The sequence below is a fragment of the Antedon bifida genome, chromosome 4 (genome assembly GCF_963402885.1).
Source record: "Antedon bifida chromosome 4, ecAntBifi1.1, whole genome shotgun sequence".
In the NCBI taxonomy this organism is placed as follows: Eukaryota; Metazoa; Echinodermata; class Crinoidea; order Comatulida; family Antedonidae; genus Antedon; species Antedon bifida.
The window spans coordinates 11090149-11103112 of record NC_136229.1 but is presented as its reverse complement, the minus strand read 5'-3'; the positions used below and the strand labels follow the sequence as shown (position 1 = coordinate 11103112).

The window sequence follows — 12964 nt, the reverse complement described above, 5'->3', positions numbered from 1 at the left end:
TGTAGAAGTTTGATAGTGATACACTGTAAACTGTAAGTATAAGTCATTTGTTGTGTGGATGTTACTGCAACTGTTAGAGATGAGTATCCGAAAGATTGTGAAGTTCGTCGTTGCCGAGCGATTTAATAAAAGAATCATGTTGAAGGATGGTAGGGAGTTTATTAGGCGCTAATGCAGTTTCGTACCCACCCCTTAAAATTACTCAAAATCTTCATCCAACCTACTCACGAGTTGTCTACAACATCCTGCAATCATAAAATTGTAAAAATTCGATATTTTTTTTATTTATAACTATTTTTAATCAATTAATACTGAGCACCCTTCAGAAATACATCGCAAGCTTAGCTTCGCGAAAATCATCGCTAGGGCCTGCCGATAAAAGTACGGAGGCCTCACAGGACATTAACTCTTGATAGAGTAAACAGTTGCGTTCTATAGAGGGCGTAGTTACTAATGTTTAAAGCACGCACTAAATAATAATTTGCATTATTTCCGAAATGAATTTCGTATTTTTAATAAAGAAATAATATACAATTATTGTATTCATCATTGTGGGTATCATCATATATGTTATGTTTTTAATTTGTTCTTTCATTTTTAATAGTAGAATTTCACACAGAAAAGAAGATAAATTGTATGGGACTGCTGACTTGAAGATTTAAGTACTACTGACCAATTTTCCTCTGTTTTAGTTATTTTACATTATGGTTTGTAGGTCAAATAAATAAATAAAATGAAATAAAAAGAATTCCAGTACTTCGTTCATTCCTGAGCCTACATTGTTATTACACAATAAACAAGGAGCTTATAACAAATTAATTGTATTAGTAATGTTATCACTAATGGTTTCCCTGTTTTAAGATTTTATAGAAGTATATGAATTAACATTTTTTATTCACCTATGAAAGACCTCTTCAAATACATGGAAATAAGAAATTCAACAAAAACAGAAAGATATAATTTATTGAAATGTAATGTACAGTAATACAATGATAATTATATAATAAAAATGTTTTCCATCAATTACTAGAATTTATTTTACTTCTGCTGACACTGAAAACATCATTTCATGTCTTTCATTTCTTCTTTTTTATCTTCTTTCCTGTTGTGTTTATTAAAATAAAATAAAAATATATAATTTAATAATGAAGCAACTGTTTATTTATTTATTTCAACAATATTTTACGAGGGTGGTCCATCCAGCCGAAGCTGATCATTAGGGACCCTCACAAAAATATAATTTGACAAGACAATAACACACAACACTCAAATTAAAAAGAATTTATAAAAATTAACAACATAATTAAACACAAAATATTTCTTTACGAGGAATATTTTTTATAGCCATATAATATGACCATAACAGCGTCCTCTATAGATCGATGCCCTATGAGGCCTCCGTACTTTTATCGGCTGGCCTAGCGATGATTTTTGCGAAGCTAAGCCGGCGATGGATTTCTGAAGGGTGCTCAATTATAAATTGATTAAAAATATTTATAAATAAAAAGTTATCGATATTTTACAATTTTATGCTTGCAGAATGCTGTAGACAACTCGTGAGTAGGTTAGATGAAGTATTGAAACAATTTTGAGTAATTTTAAGGGGTGGGTACGAAACTGCATTAGCGCCGTTTATTATGGGAAAGGTGTTGGCGGAAGGGAGTAATGAAGTTGTGGGATGTTATGAGAACAACGTGAATAGTGCTGTAGCTGCAAAATTGATGGAACTAGACGTTTGGCAGCCAGTTTCGATAAGACGTTTTCGAAAAATTAAATGTCTCGATATGGCTGTCAGCGAAGTCAAAGGTAATTTTTTATTGTAATTAGGCCAAAAAAACGGCAATGGTGACAAAATATATTTCACCTTCGCCGGACGTGTAAAAAAAAGAAGCGTGCGACCAACCGTGAATCAATCACATGATAACCGGAATACGCGATTACCAATTTTGGGAGGATCCAAGTTTTAACTAAATAAACGCTTTGATTACACAGTGGTTGCGACATGTTTTTAATAGTTACCAAATTTTTAAACACCCTCATAATTAATGGACTCTATCAGCACATCGCACAAGGTTGTTGAGGCGGTGTTTTTGGTTTTACTGTATAGTACTACGATCCGATTACGAACTTGTTAAATGATTTAAAAGGCATGGTTGGAAGTAGGCATATACATTTAATAAAAATTGACCTAAGATTCTCGTAAGCTCTTTTGTTCAAACTTGTTCTTTATATAGCAATAATCCATCCGTTCCGGCATACACACTAGGCCTCTAGCCTAGGGCCTACTCCTCGATCGATGTTGCTGGTGGGGAATTTCCCCGCGATAAGAAATCGGCAAAATATAGCTCATAAACGGCCTACATTTTTATGTTATATCTTTAATGCCAGTGTATTTACGTCATGGATAAAACAATATAAAACTCAATATTTTTCATCTGAAATAATATGTTAACTCACGTAATGTAGCATAACACGGAAATAGTTTATTTCAATCTTTGATTGTTTTTGGGTTTAAAATTAAAAATGGTAGCTAGGGCCTAGGCCTAGCCCTATGCTTCAAAAAGCTATAGGCATACATTTATTTAATACTTTTAAAAATTTTGTTGAAACAATATTTATAGCTAGCGTGAGCGGTGGTGCTACGAAAAGTGTTTTAAAGTCTTTTTGTATCATTTGTGTAAAATGTTTATTTTTTTGCCGGCAACACATTTTTGGTCTGAAAAAAAAAAAAAAAAACTTTTCCTACACCGACCTACAATAACTTTTTTTTGGCCTTATGTGTAATTTAGTTGATAAATTATCATTATTTGTTTTATGTGTTTTTAAGGTTGGATGGAGTATACTGGTATATTAAAAATTTTGTAGTGATGTATTTAATATTCTAGGTACTAACCAATGTTGGCGCGTTTGCGATAAACGAAGATGTACTTAACGAATTTATACGGCCTCATCCGGTAATGGAGGCTAAAGGGAGTCCCCAGAAGAGACGATTTTCTTTAGAAGGAAACGTTTTAGAGGTAATTGAATTTATTATATTTTTGTAGTTTGTGTATAATGTTTTTTTAAGCATATCTACAGTACTTTAGACTTTTATTGTTTATTTTTAAAAAAATATTACACGCATCCTAAAGCGAGCACTTTATTATTAATTATTCCTCGTACTTATAAACTCATTTGAGGCTTCGGGAGTGGAGTTAAGAGGCATGAGTTATTTGCACTAGGTCAGGATTGAACCATGGACGTTGGAATTAGAAGGCAATTAGTTAAGCTCCAATACCGTACCGTAGGTTCGGTTTCATTAGCAAATTTCTTTAAATTTAGTATAAATATTAATCAAATTTGTATTTTAGAGTGATAGCCTTGGATTTATGGAGGACACTGTCATAGATGTAGGTGATAACGATGAAGGGTATGCAGCCTTACATATAACTGAATTGTAGTATATAATAATATATATCAACGAAAGGGCGCTTTATAGCTGTCGCCATTCTTAATTAGTTTACAGTTTTTTGGCTCTGGAATTCCTCTTTTGTGACTGGTTTTTTGTTGTTTTGTGGACATCTGTTGCTTTAGTAGTAAAATTTGTGCATTGTACTGTGGATTGAATGCTACATGTTATGCTTATAAATTGCAATCTGAACATTAACTTGCTAAGCCCACAACTGAAACTATAACCAGGATACTGGCTGGGCTCGCCGCGACCTATCGTCGGACGGTTGTCGGCGGAGAATTCTGGCAAGCCGAGTGGGCAGCCTAGCCTAGGCCCAGACCAACCGACAGAATTGGCGGTTTCAGAAGTATTGGGCGACTGTAGCATGATGATCTTTATGTGTTTGTGATCTTATGTTAACTTTGTGCAAGTACTTTTTCTTTTCATGTTTTGATGTGGAACCACTTTTTAACATTTTAACTGTACTGTTGGTGTTGGATTGAGATAATTTCCCTTTTTAACATTGTATCTGTACTGCTGTTGTTGGGGTGAGATAAGTTCTCAAATTTTAACGAAAAGGGATTTAATTCTTATCTTGGAATGATACACAAGCCACTGAGCAAGCCAAAATGACTCGTTATTCCAGACATGAGCTATTTTATATTGGATCAGCCTTCATTAAACGTCGTAATAAGGTGCAATACCTACCTAAGGGAACCCTCACTAAGCTGAATAATCTTGGCATCTATCGTAAAAGTAGAGGTAGAAGAGGTGGTGTAAATATACGCAGAAAAATTCCCACTATTATCACTGTTACACGTGCTTCTGATTATATAGACAACAAGCGAGGGCGTTTTCTAAGTAGTTTATTCCCTAATTCACTTCGTAAAGTCAACTATACAAAGTTACAGCCATCACTCCCATCGATTTTCCTGACTAACCCGCGTTCTTTAATCTACCGTGTGGACGAACTAGAAACCCTTCTACTTCAAAATTGTATTGATTTAGCAGTTGTCACAGAGACTTGGCAAACACCGCAAATAACAGATGATGCACTGATGATTAACAACTTCAATATTTATACCTATCATAGAACGCATAAGAAGGGTGGTGGAGTGGCCGTATATGTTAATTCTGAATTTCTGTCGCGAAGAATACCTGAAATAGTAGTACCCGAAGAGCTAGAGTGTGTTTGGGTTTTTATAAGACCGAAGAGGCTCCCCAGAGCTGTATCCTCTATTATAGTTTGTGGAATATATATTCCACCTAATTCTTCTGACCAACAACTGCTTTTGGATCATATTATTAAATCTCTTGACAGTCTTAAACTTAAACACCCAGACGCTGGCTTCATTATTATGGGGGACCTGAACAGAACTGACCTAGCCCCACTATGCCGTGCACATAACCTAAAACAAATTGTGAAAGAACCAACGCGAGGGGATGCAATACTAGATATTATAGCCACCAATCTGAAGCAGTATTATTGCAATCCCCGAATTGTGTCGCCGATGGGTGCTAGCGATCATAATTGTGTTCTGTTGTCAGCAACTACAAGGACGAATAGCAACAAAATCGAAAAGCGTGTAATCAGACCAATGAAAGCGAGAAGTGTTGAAGAATTTGGCCGTTGGATAACTACCCATGACTGGAACGAGGTTATTAACGCGAGTAATACTGAACAGAAAACGCAATCATTTTATTTGTCATTGACTTCTGCTATCAACACTTTCTTCCCGGTTAAATCCATTAAGATACATCCAACTGATAAGCCATGGATTTCGCAACAAGCAAAGGATCTTATAATGAAACGTCAACACGCTTTTACTAATCATGGTAAATCGCTGCAATGGAAATTCTATAGGAATATGGTACAAAAAGTGATCAAGAAAGACAAAATGAACTTTTACAATGAACGTTTATTAAACTTAAAAGCTACTAATCCCCATAAATGGCACCAAGGCGTGCAGATGTTAGCTAATAAAACTAAACCCCAACCACTTATTAGTGTAGAGGATATTCCGCAGGATGACTATCATGGTATAAGTAATTTTGTAAACAACCATTTTGCTATAACTTCCCAAAGCAGACCTAGTATTGATTTATGTAAGCTTCCTACGTATTTACCTGCCAATAAACCCCCTAATGTAAAAGAATGGGAAATGTACAATCAATTAAGAAAAGTTAAAGTAAATAAGTCCCCGGGCCCTGATAATGTGCCTAACAGATTAATAAGAGATTTTGCATGCGAACTAAGCATCCCTATGACTAATATCTTAAATGCCTCCCTCAGTGAGGGTCATGTCCCAACTATGTGGAAGGATGCTATTGTTACTCCTGTTCCCAAAGAAAATGGTTGTACTAGGGTTGACAAATTTCGACCAATCTCGCTTACATGTATCCTAGCTAAGGTAGCTGAGGGCTTCATTAAAAAATGGCTCTTAACAGATATCGAGAAAAATCTTGATAACAACCAATATGGTTGCCGTAAACACTTTTCTACAACCCATAATTTGGTTGATCTACTAAATGTGTTCTATGAAGGTAGTAACATTCCCAAATCTGTTGGTCAGTTAGTTTTAACTGACTTTAGTAAAGCATTCGATTGTGTTGACCACACAATAGCAGTTTCTAAATTAGTAACACTTGGCTGTAGACCTGAAATTGTACCGTGGTTAATTAGCTTTTTGTCAAACAGAACCCAACAAGTACGCTATAAATCCACATTATCAATGAGTGTTAATCTAACATGTGGCGTCCCTCAAGGCACACTCCTTGGGCCTATGATCTTTCTTGCTCTAATTAATGATGCCATGCAAGACTCGCCATGTAAAACTTGGAAATATGTAGATGATTTGTGCATAGGACAGATAGTAAAAAAGGATGAAATTTCCTCAATTCAGAATGATGTTGCTTTACTGAATGTATGGTCTAATGAAAACAAACTAAAACTTAACCCAACTAAATGTAAAACTATGTATTTTAACTTTCAAAGAAATCAATATGAACATGAACCCCTTTTGATTGGTAATGCTACAATTGAAATCGTTAATGAAACTAAGTTACTAGGTTTATGGATACAAGCCAACCTCAAATGGGACCGTAATGTTAAAGAAATTGTATCGAAAGCCAGCAGACGTCTGCATATATTGTGTAGATTAAGAAAGTTCAATCTTCCGAAATTTGATCTTGTAGATGTATTTAAGAGTTACATAAGACCAAGTGTTGAATATGCTGTCCCAGTATGGCATTCTAGTCTCACTAAGAAACAAAGTGATATGATAGAATCTGTCCAAAAAAGGGCTTGCAGAATAATATTGTGTAATGACTACATATGTTATGACCAAGCACTCAATGATCTTTCTTTAGATACTTTATCTGATAGAAGGCGTAATCTATGCTATAAGTTTGCTCTGAATTGTTCAAAAAGTATTCATTTTGGAAAATGGTTTCCAGTGAAGAATGTAAGCAACATGAAACTAAGACGTGTAAAGTATCAACAACCCAAATGCAGAGTTGAAAGATATAGAAAAAGTGCAATACCATACCTTATCTCGCTTCTAAATGAATAATCATTATATATCACCCAGTACAGCTATGCAATTCTTATTGGTCCTCTTTGGTGTTTTTTTTTTTTTCTATTTTAATATTTTAATGCTAAACTTGTTGAATGTTCCTGTATTGTATTTCTTGTGTAAATTGCCTCCTTTTTTATATATAATTATCATTGGTTTTATACTTTTATACAAATTTTAATATTGAGAAAATGTAAATATCTTTGTAATTCAGCTAAGGCTGCGATGATGATAGTGAAATAAATGAAATGAAATGAAAAAAAAAAAATATAATTGGTGTGGTATTCACAATAATACTAATAGTAGATAATAAATTTGGAGTCTAAATAAAAGGAATTGAGCTAGTAGTAGTAAGCTTACTTAATAGTACCATTTATAGCAGGTAGAAAGATACTGTTGTTTATAATGTAATAATCGTAATTAAACGCTAGGATATTGGTTGAAAAGTGGATAAAAATAATTGTATGGTATAATGTCATACAAACTTAACTGGGGTTAAAGTTTTGTTTAAGGGGTAAAAGGTAAAATACACTTATTAACAATTATGATTTATGAAGTATTCACATCTTTTTACCTGATTTCTAGTTGTACTGTACTTGAACCTGTTGCCTGCTATAATACTTGCTGTTAGTGTTAGAAGATTAGAAAGTGTTCTTTGAAGGCAATTCCTTTATAAATTTTGTAAGTAAAAAAATAAACATTTATAGAAATCTCTGATGATATTGGGATCTTTCTGAACTAATATGGAGTGAAATATTGAGTCATTATTTAATTCAGATGAAGGAATGTGTTGTTTTAATAAGATGTAATTAAAAAACTGAGTGAAAATGTAGGTTGTAACCTGCAAGCTTTTTAATCTTAGTTTGGTTTGTGATAAAATTCTGAACTTTTTCAGCATATTGTAAATGTAAATAAGGTAATAACCTGCGACTTGCAGCCTACTGAGTTGAATTGTAGTGTAGACAACACTTACCAAAATGTTGCTTTGTGAAAATATTTGCCTATAAATTATTGTAATGAAATACTGTAGCTGTTTGTTAATATTGCATATTTATATTGTGAATGTTGTTATTGAATTGTATACCAAATTTGTATTACTTTAATTGTAATGTATTATGTATAGCTATAGTATTCTTTAATAATAATAAATATTAGTATAGCGCCACCTACGTTGAAATAAAAAACTGATTTACAAAATAGACGATAGTTTACGCCGTGTCTATGTCACAAGGTCTATACACAATCAATTGTAATCCACAAACTTCTTTGGTATACAACAAATTGGCGACGAGGATTAAAATGAGGTAACGTTATATTTATAGAACAATTATAACCAAAAATGTCTACAATAGGAAGCATGTTGAACCCACAAATGTGAAAACAACCACAAATGTGAAAACGCATCACCCACAAATGTGAAAACAACCACAAATGTGAAAACGCATCACCCACAAATGTGAAAACAACCACAAATGTGAAAACGCATCAACCACAAATGTAATAAACAGCGCCCACAAATGTGAAAACGATCATCGCCCACAAATGTGATAACGCCCACAAATGAAAAAAAAAATGAAAATTTTTCGCCCACAAATGTAAAAAAAAAAAAATCAGATCAAATTTAATGCTAGACTCAAACAATTTTGATCGAGGTACTATATTATATCATGATTGTATTGAGTTGTTTCAATAATTGTTTGTTCACGATACATCCGTTAGGGTCGTGGTTAACACGTTGGATTATTATAATTTGCTGCTCATGCGCGCGATATTTGCACGTTAACTCGTTTGTTTAATGTACGTAATAGTTCAAGACGATGTTTGTTATTTGCTGCGCGCGTGCACCATACTTCAAGGTCAAGGCCATGTTATATCCTTGTTGCTTCTACTGTAGGGTTGTTGGCTTACTATTATGTACGTATAGTTATAAGTCGATGTTCGATGTTTTTTTGTGCGTGCACACGATACTAAAAGGTCAAGGTTAAATTGCTACTTGTATGTAGTGTGTGGTTATTAACTCGTTGGCTTACTGTTATGTACGTATAGTTCCAAGTCGATGCTTGATTCGATGTTTTTGTGCGCGTACACGATACCACAAGGTCAAGTTCATAATATACTATTGCTACTTGTGGTTGTTAATTCGTTGGCTTATTGTTATGTTCGTATAGTTCCAAGTCGATGTTCGATTCAATGTTTTTTGTGCGCGTGCACGATACTACAAAGGTCATGACTTGTATACCATTGCTACTTGTGGTGTGTGGTTGTTAACTCGTTGGCTTACTGATATGTACGTATAGTTTCAAGTCGAAGTTTGATGTTTTGCGCGCGTGTACGATACTACAAGGTCAAGGTTATACAGTGTCGGTGGATGATGTATAACGAAAGTTCTGAGAAATTAGACATTTTGTTGTTAGACAATAATGTTGTAGTTTGTGTTTTTTTTTATTATATTGTGTGCAGTATTAAATTTAAAAGAAGAAGCTGTAAAACCCACAAATTATATAATTTATAATGTATAAGTTCTATATATTAGGTTCTAATAATAACAAAATATCCTTTCAATATTATTGTAATGACATACTCTAGCTAGTATGTGTAGCCTATACTATGTATTGAAGATGCATACGCATTTTCTATTGTCTATAATCTGATGTCTGTACACACACAGTAGGGATTCCCCAGCAAGATGTCTAAGGCAAGACATCCCGACATTCCCACCCCTTGATGTTTTATGCTTGAAACAGAAATTGACACCATTATCAATTCAATGCTTTTGTGTGTTTAATTAATTTATATCAGAACTACCTTTTAATTACACATAAACATAAAGATTTAAATAAATTATTAAACAAAATTAAAGATATACTGTATGTGGTGTGTATATATAAATAACAAGGCATATAATAAATTCCAATTTATTTTAATGTATTTAGGTGACTAATTGGGTCGAGCTCTGGTCTTGCTTGGTCTTCCTTTCGTTCACTTTTACCTTTGTTATAAAAAATACATAGACAAACTAAGGTATTTATATCAATTGTGTATGTATTTTTTTGGTTTAACATAAAGTAATAATTTTCCAGTTGGACTTTCAATGATGCTTCGGATATTCCTACCTGTTAAAAAATGGCATAGTGGTTGGTTGGTGTTATGTAAAACAACACTACCTGGTTGGTTCGTGATTAAGCGATTTTTTTGGAGAGAAAAGTCTTAGTGTTTTAAAAGTGGCACTGTTATAAATACCAGCAAATATGACTTCTAATGCTCATACAATTAGTGTTATTAGGCATCTCCAATCAAGTGTAAGCCTACAATTAGTAGATAACATTATTTAATCGCATTGCAACTCCTCCTTAAATATTTTGTTAGGTAATTCATGAAGCCAGTTTGTTCCTCATTAACAATACCGTTATACCTTGTACGTTGACTTATTTACTTATAATTACATTATACATAATTCTATTTCTTTAAATTGTCGAATATACGTTTGGTTCCCACATCCTTTGATAGTAAATCAGTTAAATTTTAATGCATTCAATAGGTAATATTATTCTCCGTATATCTTTATAATTATCCGCTAAAAATAGATATACAAATTAAACAATAAGCATCAGATTAAACCACGAATGTAAATAGTAGTATAGTATTAGGAAGTTTTGTCCATTAGTATAATTGTTATAGATTTCATAGTATGTTTTATAGAATACATGTTCGTGACAAGATTGATACTATCGTGTATTATGTTTGGTTGGATACTGGTGTTACGGTATTATTCTATGTTACAATTTGTTTATCGCTCTAAAATAAAGAAATATTCTTTTATTAGTTGTTCTTGCTCTTGCTCTTGTATTATTATCTTGTGGTTATAGTTTTGTAAAAAAATTGAACATTAGGAACTACTGCAATAACTGAACGACGAGTATAGCATTGATCTTGTAGTATCGTGTACACCGAGCATCGGACTTAGAGCTATAATACGTACATAATACTAATATAGTAAGCCCAACTGCACTTCAAGTAGCAATGATATATGACCTTGTAGTATCGTGCACGCGCACAAAAAAACATCGAATTGACCATCGACTTGGAACTATACTACATAACAATAAGCCAACGAGTTAACAACCACAAGTAGCAATAGTATATATGACCTTGACCTTGTGGTATCGTGTACGCGCACAAAAACATCGAATCGAGCATCGATTTGGAACTATACGTACATAACAGTAAGCCAACGAATTAATAACCACACATTACATACAAGTAGCAATTTAACCTTGACCTTGTTGTATCGTGTGCGCGCGCGCAAAAAAAAAATCGACCATCGACTTATAACTATACGTACATAATAGTAAGCCAACAACAACACACTAGAAGCAACAATGATATAACATGGCCTTGACCTTGAAGTATCGTACACGCGCGCAGTAAATAACAAATATCGTCTTGAACTATTACGTTCATTAAACAAACGAGTTAACATGCAAATATCGCGCGCACGAGCAGCAAATGATAATAATCCAACGTGTTAACGACGACCCTAACAGACGTATTGTGAACAAACAACTCAATACAACCATGATATAATGTATTAACTCGATTAAAATTGTCTGAATCTAGCATTAAATTTGATCTTTGTGGGCGAAAAAGTCTCTCTTTTTTTTACATTTGTGGGCGTTATCACATTTGTGGGCGATGATCGTTTTCACATTTGTGGGCGCTGTTTTCACATTTGTGGGCGCTGTTTTCACATTTGTGGTTGTTTTCACATTTGTGGGTGATGCGTTTTCACATTTGTGGTTGTTTTCACATTTGTGGGTGATGCGTTTTCACATTTGTGGTTGTTTTCACATTTGTGGGCGTTTTCACATTTGTGGGTTCAACAAAGCATAGAAGCCTACGATAACAATACTGAAGATTGGACCGCATACGCGGAAAGGCTAGAATCCTATGTTGATGCTAACGGTATAGCAGATGGTAAACGGGTAGCAACACTACTGACAGTGATAGGACCCAAAACATATGGCCTGTTAAAAGACCTTAGATGCACACCAGACATACCAAAACGTTTAAAGAGCTATGCGATTTGCTAAACACGCATTACTCACCCAAGCCTTTAGTTATAGCGGAGAGATTCCGATTTTACAAACGAAATCAGAAACCAAGAGAGTCAATAAAGGACTTTCTAGCTGAACTGAGGCATCTGACTAAACACTGTGATTTCGGCGACAAGCTAAGTGAATCCATCAGGGATAAACTAGTTGTAGGGTTGCAGTCAACAGCCATACAAAAACGCCTCCTAACAGAAAGCAACTTAACGTTTACAAAAGCAACCGAGTAAGCCTTAGGAATGGAATCTGCTCAAAAAGACGCCACAGAAATAAGTGGTAAACCAATCACATGTCACACGCAAAACTTACAAAGCACAGTACGATAGGCCTAAGTTAATATGCCACAGATGCGATAGCAACACACACTGATCTAACAAATGCAAATTTATCGACACGATATGCAATTTCTGTAAGGGCAAATGTCACATCGAAAAAGCTTGCTTCAAAAAGAAGAAGTCAAGCAGGTTCAAAGACGAAGCCTGCCTACAAAACATTAGCTTTCACTTGTCAGCTACATTGTTTATGTAAGTGTTGATTTAGTGACCATTGATTGGTTAGAGGGTGGACTCCAATGTAATTGCAGTTAAATAAGTGATTCTTTATTGAGAGTTTACAATCAAATTTAATTTGAGGTAATTTATCTCTTTTTACGTGTGTTATAGCAAGATACTCAAGAAAATTTTTCGAATTCTTTAGACGCGAAAGGAGGACCATTATCAGTTCTAATACTATACGGCAGACCATGCGTGTTAAACACACCTTCCAACGCTTTAATAACATGCGCAGCATCAGTTTTATGCAACAAAATAGCCTCCGGCCAACGCGAATAATAACCAACCAACCAACAATTT

The 12964-nt window shown here is 34.2% G+C and overlaps 1 long non-coding RNA gene across 2 annotated transcripts in view; it reads right to left on the bottom strand.

The window, feature by feature from the left end:
• LOC144840093 (uncharacterized) overlaps window positions 1-12964 on the bottom strand; it is a 63875-nt gene that overhangs the window by 9865 nt on the left and 41046 nt on the right. For both annotated transcript variants that reach the window (XR_013611837.1, XR_013611838.1), the window contains exon 3: window positions 7580-7673. This is a non-coding gene — a long non-coding RNA (uncharacterized LOC144840093). The remainder of the gene's footprint in view (window positions 1-7579; window positions 7674-12964) is intronic.